Source organism: Balaenoptera acutorostrata, chromosome 4 (assembly GCF_949987535.1).
Source record: "Balaenoptera acutorostrata chromosome 4, mBalAcu1.1, whole genome shotgun sequence".
Lineage (NCBI taxonomy): Eukaryota > Metazoa > Chordata > Mammalia > Artiodactyla > Balaenopteridae > Balaenoptera > Balaenoptera acutorostrata.
Window position 1 is genome coordinate 136,280,852 of NC_080067.1, and position 23,135 is coordinate 136,303,986.

Genomic DNA, 23,135 nt, shown 5'->3' on the forward strand with positions numbered 1-23,135 from the left:
ATATCGTTGATTTAATTAGTGAATGAATATTTAGAGACAGAAGGAGCTAAGGCAATGGAAATGGAGTGAATGAGGTTCTCTAGAAATAGCTTCTAAAAACAATCACATGACTTAAATACCTCTACACACTCCCTTCAGCCCATGGGATAAAGTTCAAACTGTAGGCACAGTGCATGAGGCCCTTCCCATTCTGACTTGGTTTTGTATCATTCTCTAGTTTTTTTTTTTTTGCCCTGCACCTAATATACACCATAAGCTTTAACTCAGTACTTCTCAAGTGAGGTTTGAAGACCATTTGCATCACTATTAAAAATAATGCAGATCCTTGGGTCACATTCAGACTTATGAAACCAGAATCTTTGGGGGCAGAGCCCAGGAATCTACATTTTTAACAAGTACCCCAGAGATTCTTTTTTTTTTTTTAATTTTTACTGGAGTATAGTTGCTTTACAATGTTGTGTTAGTTTCTGTTGTACAGCAAAGTGAATCAGTTATACATATACATATATCACCTCTTTTTTTAGATTTCCTTCCCATTTAGGTCACCACAGAGCATTGAGTAGAGTTCCCTGTGTTATACAGTAGGTTCTCATTAGTTATTTATTTCATACATAGTAGTGTATATATATCAATCCCAATCTCCCAATTCATCCCCCCTTCCCCCCTTGGTATTCATAAGCTTGTTCTCTACATCTATGTCTGTATTTCTGCTTTGCAAATAAGTTCGTCTGTACCATTTTTCTAGATTCCACATATAAGCGATATTATATATTTGTTTTCTTTCTGACTTACTTCACTCTGTATGACAGTCTCTAGGTCTATCCACTTCTCTGCAAATTGCACTGTTTTGTTCCTTTTTATGGCTGAGTAATATTCCACTGTGTATATGTACTACATCTTCTTTATCCATTCCTCTGTTGATGGACATTTGGGTTGCTTCCATGTCCTGGCTATCCAGAGATTCTTATGAACACTAAAGTTTGAGAGTAACTCCTAACAGCCTTGATATTCTCAACACCTTGATATACCTTTGTAAGACTTTTCAAATAATTTAACATATCAGAGCATATGCTAGAAACTTTCACTGCCATTTATCGAGAGTACAGAAGGAAGAGTTCCTCGCAAAGAGGAGGGTCTGTTCTTCCTCTCGAAGAAACTGCAAAGGCGTGGGAGGAAGGAAGACTAGAATTCCACTGGCTTTGGGTGGAAGGTGAGTGAAGCCTCAAAAATGCTCAGGTGTATGTAAGAACCCCAGTCCTTTCATGTCTATTTCCAACTGTTCTTTCCTCCTTTCTAACTAAATATTTTTACCCCACCATGAACTCAGGTAGCCTGAAATGCCATCTGCCTCCAACGTCTGGACTATTGCATATGCTCTTCCCTCCCTGGACTGCAGGGCCCCATTCTTCCCAGTTAAGATCCAATGCAAATGTTACCTACTGCCCAAATTCTAGGTCACAGCGAATCACTTTACCCCTTGGACTCCCACACAATTTCACTCATCATTTTCTCGTGTATTTTGGATGTAACTCAAATGTCCCTAAGTCTCACCGCCTGTGAATACAAACGCAGTCATGGTAGTGATAATACCTGACTTCATTAACTTGGCAGTCTTTTTTTGCCCTGAGAGGTCCAGGGCTGTCTTCCTGTGTGCAAGAATGAGCCCACACATCCTGGTGCTGATGCTGTCCAGCCATCGACTTCTTTCTGTCTTTCGACCTGAACTCAAAAGCCAACGGCAAAACCCCTTCACAAGATCCCAACTCCAATCAGGTCGGCTGGCACAGTGCCAGAGTGCTCGGGTCTCCCTTTAGATTGATAAGTGTAGGCTTTGTCAGGTGCACATCTTTTCGCACAGTCAGTGCTTTGAACTCCAGAGATGCTAAATGGCTTGAGAACTTAATTTTAACACCAACAATTGGATGAACACCGGAATAAGCAGCAGAAGATGAAAGCCTGACCTGGGCTTGAGATGAGCCGGCTGACACCACTGGGCGCTCAACCTGGTTCCAAGTTTCCTGGCGGCCACCACGTAAAGGGAACACCTGTTAGCCGACGCCACTGTTTTCACTGTCAGACAAAAGTAGGGCTACCAGAGGCTTTCTACAAAATCCTGGAGGCACTTGATGCATCCCTATCAGGAAGCTCAAAAACCTTGCGAACCTGGGCTTCCCGCCACCCCCAGGAGAAGGCAGAGAAGAAGCTCTGCTGCAGGGGCTGCCAGAAGCTACTCCTGAGGGGGTCTGGTCTGGGGAGGGACGTGGCCGGCGTTCGTCCTCCCTGCTGGTGTCCGCTGGCACTCGATTCCGGGTATCCCGGCAACACTTAGAGCGAGCAGGCCGTCAGGCTTTTCCTTTCTGCTTTCAGCAGGAAAGGAGGAGGTGGTCCTCGGGTGGCTTTTTCGTTCAGGCTGCGGGCTGTGCTCGCAAAGGGGCGCTGCCCACGGAGGTTGCGGGACCCCGCCGCCGCCTCCTCGAGGCCTGCCCTGCCCAGGGCTCGCGCGACGCCTCCCTGCATCCCCTCGTGTGGGCTTCTGCCTACACGCAGGCAGCCGCAGGGATCCGCGTACCGAGGCTTCCAGGCTGGCGGGGCAGGGCCTTTAGTGAGGGCGGAGTTTAGGCGCTACTGAGCGGGGAAGGGCGGGGTCTCGCGAGGCAGGCCTACGGGGCGGGACCTCGCGAGGGGGCGGGGCTTGGGCGCCAGGAGGGGGCGGTGGCCGCGGCGGCGGAGGGAAGGGGTGGGAACGAGAGGGGAAGGGAGGGGAGGCGAGGGAGGAAAGGGAAAGGAAGGAGAGGGGAGGGGGCGGCCGGCCACGGAGAGGGAGTGAGTCACCTGATAGCTACCCGCGCGGCCCGCCAGGCTCGCTCGCTGCCGTCAGTCGGGCTGCGTCGCGCCTCGGCTCTGGTGAGTGGCTCGCCTGTCCCGGGCGCCCTTCCCCGGCAGGGTAAGCGCGGCGGCGTCGCGCGCGCGGTCTGGGCCGCCGGCCTGTGAGGGGCGGTCCGCGGGCAGGTCCTGGGGAGGTGGTGAGGGAGACCGGGGCGGCTGCTTTCTGGGCGGGGGGCATTAAGCGGGGCCCGCGGGGGGCGGCTGCGGCTCCCGTTCCTGGAAGTGGCCGCGTCCGCCGGAAGGGGCGACGGGTCGGCGCCCCGTGGCCCCGCGCGCGGCCGGCGCCGTTGTTTACGGGCCCGCGCTGTACTTTACCCCCGGCCGGCGGGCGGGGGGCCGGGATGTGCTGGGGCCTGGGCGCCCGCTCCCCCTTCCCCGCCTCTTGGGCACCTGGGTCCGAGCCCGGCACCCCCCCAACCCCCAGCCGGCGCGCGGCCCGCCGGGGCTGTGACACATCAGCACCGCCCGCGCGGCCGGCCCGGCTCCGTATTGTCCCTCCGCCCCCTCCCACCACCGTCGGCAGCCGCCGCGTCCGGCGAGTTGTTTGCCTCCCGTCTGCCCAGCCTGGGTTTAGGTCGCGCGTGTAATCACGTAAGAAAGGCCGAGTTCGTGGCTGGAGCAAAAATACCACCCTGCGGGGCTGGGTTTAGCGAAGATTGGTTTGGGGGCCCGGAGATCCCAGGGCTCCCTTTGTTGGAGTTTTGCCCGCGCGTTGTAATTAAAGACTCCCACAGTCGGGTGAGAGTGGGTGTTGATCGTAGAGACACCAGCTTTGTGCTCATCTAATGAAACGCGAGTGCCATGGTTTTCTCGTTCTTGCACGGCAGTTTTATGTCACTGAGTAGAATGGTACAGAAGGTTTTTGTGCAGTGAGCCTTCTGCGTTGAATTTGGGCTGATTCAAGGTATAGCGTAGTAGTGATTGTGAAAGAACGTGTGTGGGAAAAACAGACTCCAGTGTCACGCTTGAAGGAACAAAGGCTGTTTTGTAGGGATGCCTATCTTTCGGGAGAATTCTATCAGTACTGGGTCTGGAGGGTGCCGCGACTAGGTCTTTGTTCATGTAGTTTAACACTGCTTATATCCAGCAGGGTTTGCATTTCAAGCAGTTCCGAAAGATAGAGGGTGGAAACACCGGACGTGTTAGTGCCAGAGCGCTTGAGCGCTTCACATGGTCAAGCAGAGAAATGGGAAGAGGCCGGCTGCTTCTTCCTGGTCTTGGGTAGTGGTGCAAGGGCTGGGCTGGGCTTGAAGGCGCTTGCCACTTCAGCCTTCGGATTAAAGAAGCCTGGGGAAAAAGAACACTTGGTGAGTCAGCTGGGAGTAGGATGGCCTTGGTTTAAGTGATGGCATGGCATCGTGCATTATTGTTGTTTAACCTGTGGCTCTGTCAAGTGGTTTACCATTGTTCAATATATTGGTTGGCTAACAAGGTAGATGACTCCTTAAAAAAAGTTGGGCTGCTGAGTCATTCGCCCCAGCCTGAGAGGTAATTAGGAACAGCTGGTGCAGATACTCTCATCACATGCCTCCACTGTAAAAGGCCAAGGAGCACTCAAGAGGGGTTGCTTCAGAGGCCTGAAGCTGGGGCTGTCTGTGTTGATACAGGTAATCAGCGGGTGAGGTGCCAACGCTCTTAGGAAGTGGCCGAGGAGCGCTGAGGTGGTGGGTAAACACAGAGCAGCCTCGTGACCTACTGCCTGAGAAGTTTGTGCTGGAGAGAGCTAAAACTGAGGAAGAAATTTGCAGCTAGGAGTCACCTCTTAATAGTATTGTAACAAAAGTATTCACTCTTCTTATTGTACTTAGTTTTTTGTTTCCCTTTTGTGGTTTTGTTGTTCTGTGGTTTAGACATTTCAGAAAGTGAACTTAATTTGTTCTTCATAAAGATTTCTTTAGGAGAACACAGAAGGAGGCTTCCTCCACGAGCCTTCCTCGTGGTTTTCATGGCCCCTGGCTTTTCATACATACACTAGTAGTTTCTGGTGGCAGAGAGGAGGGGAAGGAGAATGTGGGTGGAATTAACAGGTCTCTTTGGATCGAGTCTTGAAAGCACTGTCGGGTGAAAGGCAAACCATATGGATATATGTCTCATTGTCTTAGTGATGGCGCTGGTGTCTTTCCATCTCGGATCATTACTTCTTGCTTTAAAAATGAGCACAGGACCCAAGCATATAGTCCCTATTGCTAACAGAGTTTAGGGAAGGGAAGTGTGGAGTGGGGGAGGATCTGACCCTTATCTGTGGTCAGAAGAATGACTGATTCTTTTTGATGGTAGCTCATTAAAACATTTTGTAGTAGAAAAAGGTGCTTTACGTTTGGGACTAGAAGAGATTAAAAATCATGAATTTTTTGAGGATTAGGGTTTCTAAGGTGCAAGATGATTCATTTGGAAGAAAATAATAAACCCTTGATTTTTTGAAAACTCACTTTTATATAAAATAAGAAAGACATTCATCTTCAAGATACAGAGTAACAGTAGTACATGCATGTTATATAACTTGGGTTTGTGCCTCCCCCTTTTCTGTTGGGGAACATAAAGAGTTTGTTAACCACTGCCAGTAACACTCTTTCAACAACTGGGGTACTTTATTTAAAACTTGTGATTTCCTCTTAAAAGCTGTCATTCTTTCAGATGTTCTTAATTCATTTTAATTTTTATTTCACATGTAGTTCTATTCTTTTATGCTGTATTTTAAAGATTAGAAGCTTGAGTGTAAATTTCTTATTACATTGTTGATGTGGAGAATGGAAATAACAAAAGATACATTGTTGCCTATTACATATAATACCATGTATTTTGAATTTGGAGACAAGCCAGAGGGTCGGTTTGTTTCATGGGTATGATTTGAAGTGTAGTAATAGGTAAAAAGGGTATAATGGGACCACCAGAAGATAATCTGCACATTGGAGTATAATTTGTATATAACAAATTCTTTGAAAGATCACTGTTACTCCTTGAAGTCTGCATTTTTGGGGGCCAAGTTTACAAGGGGGCCCTTTCACAAGGATTAATAAGAGTGCATACCCAGCAAATCACTTGGGAAGTGGCATTCCCCCCGTTACTGCTCTTCACGGTGCTGATCCTCTCCAAGACTTAGGTTTTAAGAATCAGCTCGTCCTCCCAATTTTCTGACTAATGTTCTGTTAATGGGAGAATTGCTTTAACCCTAAACTCACATTTCCTGAGGGTTCTACTAAATGGAGGGTGTATTTTGTGTGGCTGAATGGGTGACTTAGGAAACTATTTTGATTTTAAAAAATATACCAAACCAGGTAATATGCCAGAGCTCAAGGTATGGGTAATTTGAGCACTATTTGCCAGAATCCAGGCCCCTTGGAGAGAGTAAACATTTCAAGACTGCAGATAAAATATAGACTTACACCACCATGAAACCTGGGCTTCTGGCTTAGTGCATAGCATTAAGAAAACTGAAGTTGTAGATTTGATCACTGTACAGTTGACAGAGAAGCAGTAAACAAAGTCGTTAAAAGTGGGCCATCTGGAGCCAGACTGCTGAAGGTCAAGTTCTTGCTTTGTTACTTACCTGCTGTGAAGCCTTAGACAAGTTACTTCACTTAGTTGTGCCTCTTTTTCTCATCTGTAAAATGGGATGATGATAATAGAATCTATATCATAGGGGTTGTTGCGAAGTGCACTAATACGTGTTAAGCCGTTAGAACAGTGCTGGCTCCGTATTAAACATCAGTACGCATTAGTTGTTATTGTCTGTTCTTCAGAATCAGGGAAGTGCTTGGTTACACAGCCACATTTTGCAGCCTCCCTGAGCTGCATTTCAGGACTGATCAGAGGAGAGAGTGAGGAGAAGCGTGGGTGTGCAGCACGTGGCTGCTACTGGGAAAACAACTCAAGTGAACATTCTGACAAATCAGTAGCAGCATCTCAAACAAACACCCCACTTCTGAGGGCAAGTAACATAGGACATGGCTTTTTAGTAAAGGAATCTAACAGTCTCAGCAAAATGCTCTAGAGGCAGATTTCACCAGTTAATTGGAATTGGCTTTTGAAGAAATAACATCTGCCATCCTGCATCTCATCTATTCTTCATGTTATAATTGAGGACACTGTGGTCCAGCAGGGTTAGTAACCTGTCTACCCCCTTCCTGCTTATTAACATCAGGACAGAACTCATTTTTTGATTCTCATTCCTGACTTGTAGTGAACATTTGGAATGTAAATTTACCTGCCAGTTATTTCTAAGTATTGTATTTTCTTTAAATGACATGTTTGTGCTAATATAGAAAAATTATCCATGATAAACAGTAGATATGTTTATCATGTGGCTTCTTGCACCAGTTAGTAATTCAGAAAGGTTGTGTCAAACATTTTGACCATCCTTTTGACTAGGGTGTAAGTTTCTTAATGAAGATGCATGTCTTCTGTTTATCTCCATGGAACAGTGAACGTACTTTGGCTGTTTGTTCAGTAAACTGTCAGTCGCTGCACTAGTAGTATAACATGGATTCTTTTTGGTTCTGTGGTTTTGAAACTTGGGGATTTTTAAAAGAATGAAGGAGAAAACAGTATATGTTGTACCTCGTAAGTTATTTTAAATATGTACTGAATTGAAACCCTTGATCATTTAGAATTCTACTTTCTGTTTCCATCATTGGTGTGAGGATTGAGGAAGCACCTGGATTTAAATCATTTAGTTCATCTCCTGAGATAGAAAGAAAATTTGTCTTCTGACTTCTTTTTCCTTGTAATTGACTTAGAATTGGATCGAGCAAAATATAATTTGGGTTGTCTAGATGCTAAACCTCTTATACATCTAATACTTTCCTTTAATATGATCACTCCTCTGGAACAGATCCTTTGTTTTATTTAGGATCAGGGACAGTTTAGAGAATATTAATAGGATCATAAAAATTGTCCCCAAGCAAATATAAGGAACAAAGAAATAGTGGTTGCCAGGATCTTGGTTGTTAATGACTGTCCTAGGAGCACTGTGGGCATGCAGTGGAGTTGGCAGGCTGCTGGCTCCTTTCTCAGTACTGGCACCGTTTAGAAAATGTTACATCAGTGCAGGTGAAGCTGTGTGCAAATCATATTCTTTTAAAAATAAATTTGAGTCATTTTCTTAATGCCTTAGGAAAGTTAGTAATCAAAGGATATTTTTGTAAGAAAATAACTGTTCCTAGCTTCTATCTGGTAAAGTCATTTTCACTTTTTTAATTTGTCATTTCTTAGATTGAATCAGAGTCATAGTGGTTAGCTGTACTCCACTTCCCCATCCCCCATTAAAGTGGAATTACATTAAAAAGTGTTTTATATAGTGGGGTCATTTTTTCAGTTCCTTTGTAGCCTGGACCTTGTCAATATCCCACCTCTAAGGTTATAGACTAAACGTGGTATGGGGAATGTCTTACCTCCCTCTTCTGCCTTTTTTTTTTCCCCTGTCATTAATCTCTTCTTTTTACTGACTGGTCAGCCTCTAGGATTCCCAGGGGAGATGTTTTTGGCCTAAGGAGATGAACTCTTAGGGTCTTATTGAAGAAATGGGAAGACCCTACTTCCTGGTATCTTCATATCCTTAATGCCTTATTCCTTCTCTAAAATGTGCCAACGTCTTTTGGAAGTCAGTTAAATCAGTGAGGAGATGTACTTATCCATCAGAGAGTTTGCTATAAAATAGGTGGCTATAAAAGATTTATTAGTCTTTCAATGAACTTATTAGGTTGTAATTATTAGTTTGTCAATTTGGAGTAAGTGGGTTTTGGTAAGATCAGTAATTTCATTAATGTGTATTTTGCACTGAACTGTTATTTTATAAAATGTAAAGTGGTTGTCAAATCTTGGCCCAAGACACTTTACATTTTTAAAGTACCTAATGTCTCTTTATTTACTCTGTTTTTCTGAGGAGTGTCCCCAGCAGGGCTCCTCTAGATAGGATTTACTACTAAAATTAGAAGGGGAAGTAAGAAAAAAGACATTGCCCTTTTAATCAGTTTTCCCACATTAGTAAGAGACTTTTGAAGTAGAAAAGAATTTTGCCCAGCTGAGTAGGGATCTTTGCTTCATTCCTTCATTCCCAGTTGTCATCCAGAGATAGCAAAGGAAATGCTGGTTAGGGACGAGTCTGTAGCTACGACCAGCTTCGCCTGCTTCGTTGTCTCTTGGACTGTTGCAAGTACTGTTCAAGCTCTAGATATATTTCTCTGGGTTTTTAAAAAAATGTGTTTTGCCTTTAAGCGCATGTCTGTTGTCACTGGCCTGGTTTGTTGCCTGTTCCAGACCCCAGGAGGTCTGGGACACCTTTTCCTCTGGAGAGCAGGTTGGCAGCAGTGCTCACCAGTGGCAGAGCTGCTCAGGTACTCGCACGCCTCCCTGCCATGGCTTCTCATACACCAGTGTGGAAACATCCTCTTCTCTCCTACTGAGTTAACTTTGACCAGCTCTCTGATCCCTGGGGAGTAAAGAATAATTGTGTTTTTAAGTTTCAAGGCACTTTGGTCTCTTATCTTCCTGTGCATGCTGTTCTTCTCCCCAGTTTACACTCAAACACATATTCTGGTGTGTGTAGATAGTAGGGTTGCTAAACTCATTTCAACGTTCATGGTATGCCTACGTGTTAGGTATTGGGTTTACATTTGGTTAATGAAACAAATATTTGTGCCTTGATATGCCAGGAACTTTTCTAGATGTTGGCAATACAGAATTTTTCAGAGGTTACAGTCTGACAGGCAGACCATTTCTGTAGCATGTGGTAATTGCTAAAATAGCAACATGTAAGATGTGGCTTGAAACCATAGGGTACGAGAAGAAGCTTAAGCTTTGGGAAATTAAGAAAGCCTTAGGAATGTCAGTGATGAATGCATAATTTAGTGGAGGAGGCAGCTTGTTTTGACCGCTCTTTTGAGAAGCATAGCAATGAAGAGTAGAGAAGAGAGATTTTAGTTGGGGGAGGTTGGGTCAGGAAGGTTGTGTGTCTGCGTCTGTATGTATTTAAAAATAAGGTCAGTGGGAAAAGGTTGAAAATGCAGGATATGTCTTTCTTTTATCCGTGGCTAGTTCCTCTTATGGTTGCAAGATGACTGGCACAAGTTCAAGTGTACCAGTAAATATAACTGAGTTTCTTGGAAGAAGACTTTTTTTTTTGTTTTTCTGTGATATCTCTTTATTAGTGATAAAAGCCTTTCCCAAAGACCTCATAGTAAATACCACCCCAGCCTCTCCTTTTTGGGGCCAGCATTGCATAAGTTTATGCCTAAATCAGTCAATGTCAAGAGAAGTCGGACCACTGTGATTGGCTTAAATGGATTGCGATTCATCTTGGGTTGGGACTAGGGTTTGCTACCCCCGAAACTCATGGCCTCAGGTAGAGAGTAGATTTGTGGGCACAATCAGGATGTGGTTAGAAAATGAGGGGGCAAATGGAACTGGATGGCCAACAGTGTCATCCTTGCCTGCTACTTGTATCAACGCTACACACAGACACATACTTCTGAGTAGAAAAAGAAAATGTGGTTGTTTTCGGATTTGGAGTTTTTGGTGACTTTTTTCCTCTTATATATCCTACTATGATCAAGTATTATTTTTACAGTCAGATCAAATAAATGTTTTATTTTAAAATGATTTTAAAATTGAAAATTTGCCCATTCTATCCAAAAAATTACATGTAGTAGGAATACATTTCTTTCAGTACTGTAAACCAGGGGTCCCCAACCCCCGGGCCGCAGACTGGTACTGGGCCCTGTTAGGAACTGGGCTGCACAGCAGGAGGTGAGCAGTGGGCGAGTGAGCAAAGCTTCATCGGCTGCTCCCCATCGCTCGCATTATTGCCTGAACCATCCCCCCTGACATCCGTGGAAAAATTGTCTTCCATGAGACCAGTCCCTGGTGCCAAAAAGGTTGGGGAGCGCTGCTCTAAATAGTTCTGAGGTTCTCTGTTATTCTCCTAATACTTTCAGGGAAAGAAGAATATATAATAATATCTTGTAGCTTCCGATTGTGTCTATACCAAGAGGACCACTCTCTCTCTCTTACTCTGTAGGGCATGCCCATCTGTGATGTCTGTGGCTCTCAGTGAGTGGTGAGGCTAGTCTGGTTTGAATGGAATGGTTGATTCATTGCCTGGATAGGCCAGCATTCTTTGGAACCCACATTCTTGAATCTGGGATACTAACGGGAACATCACTCCCTCTTTACACACTCATTCTTCGTCTAGGAGGGAAAACTGTCCTGTGGTTAGTTTATTTGCCATTCCTTTCAGACTTCAAGAATAATTCCACGTTAATTTTATACAGTGTTCGTGTAGCACTCCTAAACTGTTTACTGCACTTTGATATGTTCAAAGGACTTGTGTTTAATTCTTGTTCCTTCTTCTCAATCCTAAATTTTGGTGCTTTGTATGGATGGGAAAGGCAAACAAATAATGTAAATACATAAATACTTAGTGCTGTAAATTCATAAAATAGAAAATAATTACTAATAGTTTTTTTTCTATTTGAGAATAATGAATAGCTATGATAGATGGTTAGGGTAGGCTTCTGAAATGGTGTTACTTTTTTGGATAGAATTTAGAAAGACAATACTGCCAAAATAATTTTCATCTCTGGTAAAAAAAAACAGTAGTATTTACCTACTCAGTTGTTCCTCGAATGATATTTGAACTGAGAAATATTTCAGCTTTTTTTTTTTTTACAGGCCTCAAATTATTACTTATTTGACTAAATCTTGTGACTGTATATTGGAAAGTAGCTATCTGAGGGCTCAGGTGGAAAGTCTACAGCTCGTTAATCTCCATTTTAGAGATGGTAATTTTGACTTCCGTAATTTTGACTTCCAAGTTAACATCAATAACAAGAAATAGATTTTAAAAATTTAGTTTTAGCTATGTATATTGAGATACCTAGCACTATAGTGCCTACCAGGGATTAGTGGATTAGGTTATCTTTAAATAAAGCATTTCAATTTAGTACCTCTACCAAAATTAAAAAGTTTCATATCTGTGATTCATATTCTAATTGCTCTACTGTAACTGCTGCTTTATTTAATTAACATTGTTACTTAACATTTTTTCCTCTTAATCCTTTTTTTTGACTCAAATTTATTATGAGTTGGGGTGAGAAGGTGTTTAAGGAATGGTTGGGAATTTGAAGGGCACCTTTTTGGTGGTTTGCTTGTTTTTTCAATTACTTTGCATGCTATATTTGTCAAGTCTTAGACCTCCAGAGGGTCATTCTGACCTAGATCTAGTTTTAGGGCTTTCACTTCCTCTAGGCAATCAGAAGTAAATAATGTGAATCACGGTTATAATTTTTACAGTTTGAAAACAAAATAACATATGAATATTTCATTATGAATGTGGGACATGAACACTTATTATTCCAAATGGAAAGTGACTTTTGGTGAAATATGTCCAGCACTGTGTCCTTCGTTTAATTTTCCATATGTAGTTGGGTATAACTACAAACTTTGATTTAAGTTCAGCATAGTTTGGTGTCAGATTCTTTTTAACGATAGATTATGTAATCCAAGAAGTGTTAATCAGAAATTAATAAACTAAATATTGAATAATAAGGAAAAATTTCTATTCCATAAATGCCCTTTTAATTTGTTTGTCTAACATTGTTCTCATCACACACACAGGATACTTGAGACATTTCCCTCTAGTCTTGTTTTTTTTATCCTCCTCACTTTTATCCCCACCCTCAAAACAACCTTGCTCTTCAGGCCATGTCATATGAATTGAAATGTAATATTTGGACCTGGGGCAGAAGAACTTTTTAACCTCTAAGTGACTGACCCTCTAAGGGCTTCAGTTTCCTCATCTGTAACCGAAGTGTGGAAGTGGGTTGTATTGGGTGAATGTGCTCTTTCAGTTGGGAATTCTTTGGGTCTGTGAAATTATCAATTTTCTTGAGCAGACTTGTATAATTTTAATATTTTCTTTTTATCTTGTTGAGATCTTTATTAGGCTTATTGACATTTCATTCTTAAAGGTTCAGGAATCTCTGTATTTTGTAGTTTAACTCTTGGGTTTGTAGAACCTTTGAAAATGCAGTATTCTTTTGGTCATCTTTTGGATAAACATGGCAATAATAATAATAAAATGTTAATGATCTCATGCCAGGCGCTGTGCTATTAAATGCGCCCAACCATTCAATCCTTAGAGTAAGTGTTGATGTTGTTTTCCTTATGCGGAACCTAAAGGGTGAGGTCAGGTATCTTATAGATCACACCGTTGGTAATGTCTGCAGAACCTTAATTATATCCCAGTACTTCCCGTTCTTTCCAATATCATGCTGCTGGTTGTTTTAAAATACCTAAAATTGATTTTCTTTTGCATTTCATAATTCTGTATATTTGGTGTTTAGCACTTTATCCTTTTCAAAGGGCTTTGTGACATAAGTAGGGCAGGGGCTCCCTCCTTAAGTCTCAAGGGTACACATTTGCCCGTGTTCACAGAGCTAGACCTGACTTGATGGGTTTTTTCTCCTTATTTTCCTGTAACAGGGTTCTCTTTTTCCACATCAAAGCATCTTTTTATTTTAAATTTCTATAAAATTTAATTTATTCTTTTGTGTTTACTGTGAAGATACCAGTGGAGGCTGCTGTGTTTTAGAGTTGCCCATGAATTTTCTAGATAGTGACAAACCAATATCCTGATGAGTGGAGGAAATAATCTATTATCAAGGGGGAAAAAAGTAATTGACATCCTTTGGGAGCCTTCAAGACAGCGGAAAGAAATGTGAATTGCATTTTTTCCGAAGGCATATGTTTTTGTTTATGGTTTGTTGTCTCTTTGAACATTTTTCTGATTATAAAGTAATATGTTTATGGTTAAGAATTTGAATGCAGAAACAAGCAAACAAAAATTACCTGGATGTAACCATTGTTAATATTTTGATACATACCCTAACTAGAGGTGGAGGAACCAAGGTTTCTGGACATGTTAAATGTGAGATGTCTGTTAGACATACAAGTAGTAATTTGAGTATGCAGTTGGATACATGAGTACGAAGTTCAAGAGAATAGTCGAGATTAGACCAAATATAAATATGAGAGTGTACAGTAAGTCCATGAGTGATCGTGTCCACGCTGTGAGTCTGGATGAGTTCTCGTAGGGAATGTTACAAAGAGGAGGAGAGATCTGAGCACCAAGCCCTGGCTCTCCAGCATTTAGAGGTTTGGAGGAGAAGGAGGATCCACCGAATTGACAAGGGGCTGCTAGTGAGGTGGTGAATCAGAAGCCAAGTGAAGAAAGGATTTCAGGGAGGGAATGATCAACCTGTTGAATGTTGCTGAGATGCTGTCTAAGAAGACTCAAAATTTGCCATTTGGCAATGTGAAGGCCGCTGATCCTCACAAAGTAATTCCCATGGAGTTGAGGGGAAAAGGTCTGATTTTAGCGGGCTCAAATGAAATTGGGAGAGAGGGAAGTGGAGACGGTGTGAATATAAACGGCTTTTTGGGGGAGTTCTACTATAAAGAAGAGCAGTGAACTTTACTGTAGTTAGAAGGATGTGGGGAGGGTCAAGAAATTTTATTTTAAGAAAAGAGCCATTACAGTATTTTTGTATGCCAGTGGGAATGTAGTGTATTCATTTTTTTCTCATATTTTGCTTGGTGAGACTTTGCAGAAGTTTGTCAATTTTATTGGTTTCCTTAAAGAATCAGCTCCTGGGGGGAAAAGGGGGATGGAAGGGATTGGGATTGACATATATACACTATAGAAACTATGTATAAAATAACTAACTAATGAGAACCTACTGTATAGCACAGGGAACTCTACTCAGTGCTCTGCGGTGACCTAAATGGGAAGGAAATCCAAGAAAGAGGGGATATATGTATATATATATAGCTGATTCACTTTGCTGTACAGCAGAAAGTAACACAACATTGTACAGCAACTATACTCCAATAAAAATTAATTTAAAAAAAATCAGCTCATGGTTTGTCATCAGTTCTATCAAAAGTAGCTGCAAAATTTTATTATGTGAGTGGTTTTCTTGGTGGAAATACAGTCGATTTCATTAGATTCTGTAAGTCGGAGAACCAGTGCTCCAGTTTGGAAGTTTTAACAGCTTGTTTCCCTAAAAGATACCCTTACATTTTTAAAGATTCTATTTGAATTGATATCTTTGTCAATATGAAATGTTAAATAGTATGTATAACATTGTTCCCAAACAAGAAGAAATCTTACTATATTTTTCTACCCTTCCTATCGCCTAGTTTTGTTAAAATAATCTAAGATTTTGGTTAAAGATTGATTTTTCTCTTTATCAAATTCCTTTTCTATTTGAAGAATCTTTGAAAAGTTGCATTAAGACTTACAGCCAAGTTATCAACAGTTTAGACTTAACTGAGTTTGACTATTTTTTGTCTACTGTCTATTTAAGCATCTTTTAAGTTTATGTTTTTACAAAGTATTACATATTTTTGATTTAAAAACAATAAATTTATCATAAAGCAACTTCATCTGTTACACACCTAATTCTGCTTCAAAGATAATATTCATCTTTACCCATTTCTGCTATTTAATTTTTTAGAGACACAGACCTCTGTGTCTCTAAGATGTTTGTACCTCCTTTTATTTATGAACCTAAGATGTTATCTGTTTACTTTCTGTTACCATAGATGTTGAATTTGTTTGCTTCTGCCATCCCATCAGCTGTATTTATAATCATTCTATTTCTGTTCTTAGTCACCTCTACAATCCCCCCTCCACCTTTTTTTTTTTTTTTAATAAATTTATTTATTTATTTATTTATTTTTGGCTGTGTTGGGTCTTCGTTTCTGTGTGAGGGCTTTCTCTAGTTGCTGCGAGCGGGGGCCACTCTTCATCGCGGTGCGCGGGCCTCTCACTGTCACGGCCTCTCTTGTTGCAGAGCACAGGCTCCAGACGCGCAAGCTCAGTAGTTGTGGCTCACGGGCCCAGCTGCTCCGCGGTATGTGGGATCCTCCCAGACCAGGGCTCGAACCCGTGTCCTCTGCATTGGCAGGCAGATTCTCAACCACTGCGCCACCAGGGAGGCCCCCCCCCCCCTTTTTAAAATTTGGTCTCAATCTAAGGCAGTATCTTTTGACTCTGTACATTATAAGTTATATAGAAATACTACCTTTCCTTTCAGTTCTGTCTGATTCCATCTCTCAGCTGGCCACTTTTATTTTACTAAGGTTAATAATTACATTTCATTTAATAACCATAATTAAGTCTTCCATTATTTGTTCTGAAAGTTGAAAACCAGTTAACAGTGTTCATGTTATTATATCTGTGTCCATATTGGGCACTGGAAAGCTAAGTAACATGCTATTACACTTTTTTCTTTGTGGTTTCACTGTCACCCTGTGCCACTCAAAAACATTTTGTTTTTTTAAATTGAAGTATAGTTGATTTACAATGTTGTGTTAGTTTTAGGTGTACAGCACAGTGATTCAGTTATACATCTATATCTATGTATCTATTCCTTTTCAGATTCTTTTTCCGTATAGGTTATTAGAGAATATTGAGTATAGTTCCCTGTGCTATACAGTAGGTCCTTGTCGGTTATCTGTTTTATATGTAATAGTGTGTATCTACACACTATTAATCCCAAACTCCTAATTTATCCCTCTCCCCCACCCAACTTTCCCCTTTGGTAACCATAAGTTTGTTTTCTATGTCTCCCACCCAACTTTCCCCTTTGGTAACCATAAGTTTGTTTTCTATGTCTGTGGGTCTCTTTCTGTTTTGTATATAAATTAATTTGTATCTTTTCTTTTTTTTAGATTCCACATATAAGTGATATCATATAATGTTTGCCTTTCTCTGGCTTACTTCACTTAGTATGATAATCTCTAGGTTCATCCTTGTTGCTGCAAATGGCATTATTTCATTCTTTTTTTATGGCTGAATAATACTCCATGGTGTGTGTGTGTGTGTGTGTGTGTGTGTGTGTGTGTGTATGTATGTATCACATCTTCTTTATCCATTCCTCTGTCAGTGGACATTTAGGTTGCTTTCATGTCTTGGCTATTGTGAATAGTGCTGCCGTGAGCATTGGGGTGTATTTATCTTTTCAAATTGTGGTTTTCTCTGGATATATGCCCAGGAGTGGGATTGCAGGGTCATATGGTAGCTCTATTTTTAGTTTTTTAAGGAACCTCCATACTGTTCTCCATAGTGGCTGTACCAATTTACATTCTCACCAACAGTGAAGGAAGGTTCCATTTTCTCTACACTCCCTCCAGCATTTATTATTTGTAGAGTTTTTGATGATGGCCATTCTGACCGGTGTGAGGTGATACCTCGTTATAATTCTGATTTGCATTTCCCTAATTATTAGCGATGTTGAGCATCTTTTCATGTGCCTTTTGGCCATCTGTGTGTCTTTGGAGAAATGTCTGTTTAGATCTTCTGTCCATTCTTTGATTGGGTTATTTGTGTTTTTGATATTGAGCTGTATGAACTATTTGTATGTTTTGGAGATTAATCCCTTGTTGGTTGCATTATTTGCAAATATTTTCTCCCATTCTGTAGGTTGTCATTTTGTTTTGTTTTATTTATGGTTTCCTTTGCTGTGCAAAAGCTTTTAAGTTTTATTAGGTTCTGTTTGTTTGTTTTTGTTTTTATTTCCATTACTCTAGGAGATGGATCCAAAAAGATATTGCTGCAGTATATATCTAAGACTGTTCTGCCTGTGTTTTCCTCTAGTTTTATAGTATCTGTTCTTACACTTAAGTCTTGAATCCATTTTGAGTTTATTTTTGTGTGTGGTGTAAGAGAATGTTGTAATTTCATTCTTTTACATATAGCTGTCCAATTTTCCCAGCACCACTTATTGAAGAGGCTGTCTTTTCTCCATTGTATATTTTTTTCTCCTTTGTCATAGATTAATTGACCATAGGTGCGTGGGTTTGTTTCTGGGTTTCTGTCCTGTTCCATTGATCTATATTTCTGTTTTTGTGCCAGTACCATACTGTATTGATTACTGTAGCTTTGTAGTATAGTCTGAAGTCAGGGAGCCTGATTCCTGTAGCTCTGTTTTTCTTTCTCAAGATTGCTTTGGCTATTTGGGATCTTTTGTGTTTCCAGAAACATTTCTAACATCAAATTCAAATAATAGTTAACAATTACAGAGCACTTGTATGTGTCAGGCACTGTCTTAAGGACATTATGTATATTCTTTCATTTGATCCTCCCAACAAAAAGTACTATTCTTGTCCCTTACTCCTCCCCACCCCCCCCGAAAAAGGGAATTGTCAGAGAGATGTAAAGTAATTTGCCCAACTGGCAGGGTTGCCATCAAGCTATAAAATAATATTCTGCGCTGTCCACCTCTGGTGCTCTCTAGAGCAGCCAGCTGCCATGTTTGTGAGGTTCTGAAAGAGTCAGTCTTAGGTGTGCTCTCTGATGATTAATCTCTGTCCTTCTTATCTCTAGCCCCTTATTGTGGGATCTTATAGATGTCTGGGGTGAATACTTTGAAAGTGGTGTGGGAATGAGGGTGCTGAGTGAGTTGGGGAATTTTACTCTTCAGGGGAATTGTTGGAAGTTTTCACTCTGCTTTTTTTTTTCCCCTTTGAGTTTCTTATAGGAGTTCTAAGTTAACTGGGATAGTAACTAGTACACCCCCCTTTCTGCCCATCAGTTGCTCAGCTTAGAAAACCTACAGTTAACATCATATTTCATGGTGAAACATTGAACACTTTCCTTACAGGAAGGCAAGGATGCCCTTTCTCACCACTCTCACTATTCAGTCGTTGCAATAAGGGGAAAAAAGAAGTAAGTGTAAAGATGGGAAAGAAGTAAAACTGTCTCTATTTGCAGATGACATGATTGTGTACATAGAAATCCTAAGGAATCTACAAAGAAACTGTCAGAACTAATAAGAATTAAGTAAGGTTGCAGAGAATTTAAGGTTAATATTTAAAAAACCAATTTTATGTTTACATAGTAGCAGCAGAAAACCAGAAAATGAAGTTTAACAAACAAATCTATTTATAGTATCTACAAAATACCGTAAAATACTTAGGAATAAATCTAACAAAAGATATGCAAGCCCTCTTTACTAAAAAACATCAGAATAATGCTGAGAGAAATTAAAGAAGACCTAAGTAAATGGGGAGATATGCCATGTTCATGCATCAGAAGACTCAGTTTGTTAGATGTTGGTTCTCCTAAAATTGCTGTGTAGATTCACTGCAGTTCTAATCAAAATTACACTGGCTCTTACAACTCGAGAAGAAGACAGCCCAGTTAAAAATGGGCAGAAGAATTGAACAGACATTTCACAAAAGAAGATACACAAATGGCCAGTAAGCATTTATAGGGATGCCGAACATCATTAGCCATCAAGAAATGCAAACTAAAACCACAGCTCTGTACCACTGTATATTTATTAGGATAGCTGAGATTAAAAAGACTGGCAATACCAAGGTTGGTGAGAATGTGGAGGAGCTGGAGTGGTCATACACTGCTGGTAGCAATGAAAATGATACAGTTACTTTGGAAAAGTGTTTAGCAGTTTCTAAGAAGTTAAACAGAAACCCACCATATCACTCGGCTTCTCCACTTCTAGGTATTTAGTTACCCAAGAGAAATGAAGTAATGTCCATGCAGATGTTCACTGAAGCTTTATTACAATAATCCCAAACTGGAAACAATGTAGTTGTCCATCTTTCTTCCAATAAAAAGTCCATTTACCATTAAATGGATAAACAAATGGTGGTACATACATATAATGGAATAGTATTCAGCAATAAAAAACCCAAACATCTAATGTCCACAACCTGATCGTCATTAAGCCGAGTGAAAGAAACCTGAAGCCAAAGTACATAATGTGTGATTCCATTTATATAAAAATCATAGAAAATGCACGCTGGTCGACAGTGACATAAAGCAAATCATTGGTTACCTGGAGCCAGGGGAACAGGGAGGGAGAGACCTCAAAGAGGCATGTGGAATTTTGAGAAGTGATGGAAATTTATCTCGATTGTGGTGGTGGTTTCGTTCACATATACAAGTGTCAAAACTCATTAAATGCTCTGCTTTAAACAGTGCAGTTCATTCAAGGAAAATCATACCTCTAAGTTGATAAATAAAATAGTGACTGACAAGTGCATGTTAGAAAATATATAATTCAGTAAATAAGCTGTACCGGGATAAGCCAATTCTAGTTGCTAGTTCATGTTTTCAACACAGTGGTATTCCATTGAGGTGTAACAGTCCTATTAAGGATCACATAGCTGCCGGATCTGTTAAACAAATAAAAGACTTCATTGTTTCTTAAATTTTTTGTAGTAAGAAGGTATAACAGAAGAATCTGTTACTCTTGTTTTAGTTCTGGTACTTGGATTTCCTGTGTTCCTTTTTTCTGCCTTTATTCCCTTCCAAGCTATTTTAAACTTTTACCCAGAATTTAACAAATTTGAATTTGTTGATTTGGGAAGGAAAAAAACCTTTTGTTTCTGATCTGTTACCAGGTGAGTCCATAAACAACTGTAAACTTCTGTAACCATTCAGACTTCTCCCTTCTAAGTATAATTTTAGCTTAATTTCACATATGGAATTAGACCAAGTAAGTATAACAAGATCCATGATTAAATATATAATTCTCAATAATAGGAAAAGTAAATGGAAAAAAATCCAACTTTCTCTCTATGGAACCTCACATTTGTTGTAATAACCATGAGCTGCAAAAATTGTAGTGATTCCCTCACCCCACCACCTCCATTTTTAAAAAGCTATAGCATCTTTTGTTACATAATTTTAACATAGATTGTCAGGTTGTTTTCCCATATGTCACCGTAGAAGTCCTTAAAACACAATGTCATTGTTTTTGGTGCTGCTATAAGCACCTGTGCTACTTACCTTAATTCAAACTTATGTTTTCTGTTTTCCTTTAGCTTTTTTTGGTATATGCATCCATGTACTTTATCCAGTCATATTTAAGATTTTTCTTCATAAGGCTGAGAGAAGTGGATTTAGAAAATGTGATTATCGGATACAGTGTTTAAACAAGCGTGATATTTAGGATCTGCAGATGATTAAAGAAAATAGCAAATCTTGGTTCTGATTTATTCCTACTGGCTCTTTCTGGCTGTTAAGTCAGGTCTTAGAACATTGGAAGAATGCAGATTTAAGTTATTGTCTGTGATTTCAGCTCCCATAGAATTTTTGATGTTAAGGTTCTTTCAAACTTGGGGATGATAACAAGGAGATCCCTTATCTTTAAAAAGATTCTTTCCTATGAGCATCTCCACCTTAAATTAAAATAAAAAAAATGTTTTTTAAAGGCCTTTAAAGAAAAGATAAAGGACTGAAGGTGCAAACACACGATACTGTTTGGTCTTTGCCATCCTCTTGAAAAATAGAAGATAAGACTCACCTAATTTAAGAACACTTAAACTGTTGGTATCTTGGGTATATTGTAACAGGTACCGGCTTAGCAGATTTTGAAGCTAAAGAGGGAACCAAGAAGGGTGGCGTGGTAGGAAGAATTTGCCTGTCTTCCAAAGACCCTGCCCTGAAATTGAGTGAGGCAAAAGTAATTGACAGGATGATGGGTGGTGGCAGGCAGAAGCAGTAAGGAGAAAAAGGCAGAAATTCCAAATGGCCACAAGAAAGAAGGAGAAGGAGAGTTGGGAGGAGCTCACCCAGGCTGCAGATGAAGGGCACTGCCTTTATATAAAGGCCAAGACATTTGCCTGTTGTGCCATTTCTGACGTCCAGGGTCACCAGTCTCTCATGCCCAGCCATACACACGCACCCCCTTGGCTAACAACTATTTTGAAAATAGTCGTTCTTAGTAATTGAATATTATGGTTAAATGAGAATTAACCAGAAAGTAGTTTTTGTTTGAAGGCTTACTGCAAATACCTTCAGGAATGCCCGCATTCCTGTGGAAGTTGTTTATAGAGATCATTGTCATCTCTTTCACCCCAAAGTACCATTTTCATTTTGAACATCTCCGGGTTGTGTTCTCCTTGAACGTAGGGACTGTCTTTTGTTTGTGTTTTTACGGCACCTAGTTTATTACGTGGCACAGGTAGGCACTTGTAGAAAGAACGTTTGTCATTGTTCAGTGAAGATGAAGGATGTTCGGATGATAGTCTTTTTTATATGAATCCTTGGTGTTAGGTTACTCCCTGTGCCCTGTGTCCAGCTCTTCTGTACACGTGGAACTTCATCTTCATTCTGAATTTCTGTTGTGAAGTATTGTGGATCTGGCTCCATGATCCAATATTCACCTCAGGATTTTAAAAGTTTTTTTTAAGTACATTATCTTTAAAGTTATTGAAATGTGATAAAGCAACATCATCTTGTTTCTTTTAAAAAATGCTTTTGAAAGCAAAAACATTAAGAAGTAACTATTAAAACTTAAATTTATATTGTGTATATTGAGCAGAGAGTAGAAGTTATTTCCAAATTGAGATGCAGGAAGCTTTAAAATGCCTGTTCATCCTTTATCAGCATTACTGAATGAATCAGCAATTTGCTCAGGTCAGTGAACCTTATTGTGAACTGTAACAATAGTTTCTATTTCCAAGAATATAGAAAAATTCACGTGGAACAGGAATCTGAATTTGGTGTTAAGAAATTAACAGAATTTTAGGTCTGGCAGGCTCTGGGGGGGTATTATATCTTACTGTTTAGGTTTGAAAAATGATAGAAGGTGACAGACGTTAGAAGGATGTGTGTCATTCTTACCTGGTTTAGTCATTACTTAGTTATTGTTATTTGGTAAAATTGGATTATTGGCCACTTGATGGCTTTCAGAATTAGGAAAATGGACTTTCAGAACAACTTTTTGTAGTGCTCCATGCTAATGAAGCCAAGTTTGGGTAGTTGTATTGGCTGTATTTATAGTTGCCAACCTTTGCTCTCCTTTGGCCAGTTGCTCCCAGAGCTGGGCCTCCCTTTTGCTCCTCCTGACTCTGGAAAACCTATCCAAGGAATCTTCTCTGAGTACTTGGCTCAGCGGCATTATTCCCTTATGTATTGGAATAGCTGACTGCGCTGTGTTTGGAAGAAGATGTAGATGATTGGGGTTCTGGGTTTATACTAAAAATGCCAAGTCATTTGTTCAGAAGCAAGTACCTGCATTGGGCCAGGTACTCTGTTATATGCTTGAGTTGTGGTAGAGAACAAGTCAGGCAAGGTTTTGACATTTACGCTGAGACCTAAAGGTGAGGAGTTAGCCAGCTGAAGAGTAGAAGTCCAGGGAGTGGGGAGAGCATGTGCAGAGGTCCTGGGGTCAGAAGGAGCTTGATGCCTTTGGGTGAGAAGGAAGGAAGGTCAG

General features: G+C 40.5%; 1 protein-coding gene across 6 annotated transcripts in view; it reads left to right on the plus strand.

Moving 5' to 3' along the window:
* The first annotated feature begins 2,769 nt into the window (after nt 1–2,769).
* Nucleotides 2,770–23,135, plus strand: part of BACH1 (BTB domain and CNC homolog 1) — a 46,362-nt gene continuing 25,996 nt past the window's right edge. For 2 of the 6 annotated variants that reach the window (XM_057545346.1, XM_057545344.1), the window contains exon 1: nt 2,803–2,904. The gene's annotated coding sequence lies outside the window, so the exon portion shown is untranslated. Of the gene's footprint in view, nt 2,945–23,135 lie in introns of all 6 variants that reach the window. The other 4 variants (XM_057545345.1, XM_057545342.1, XM_057545343.1 and 1 more) reach the window with 3 other exon arrangements.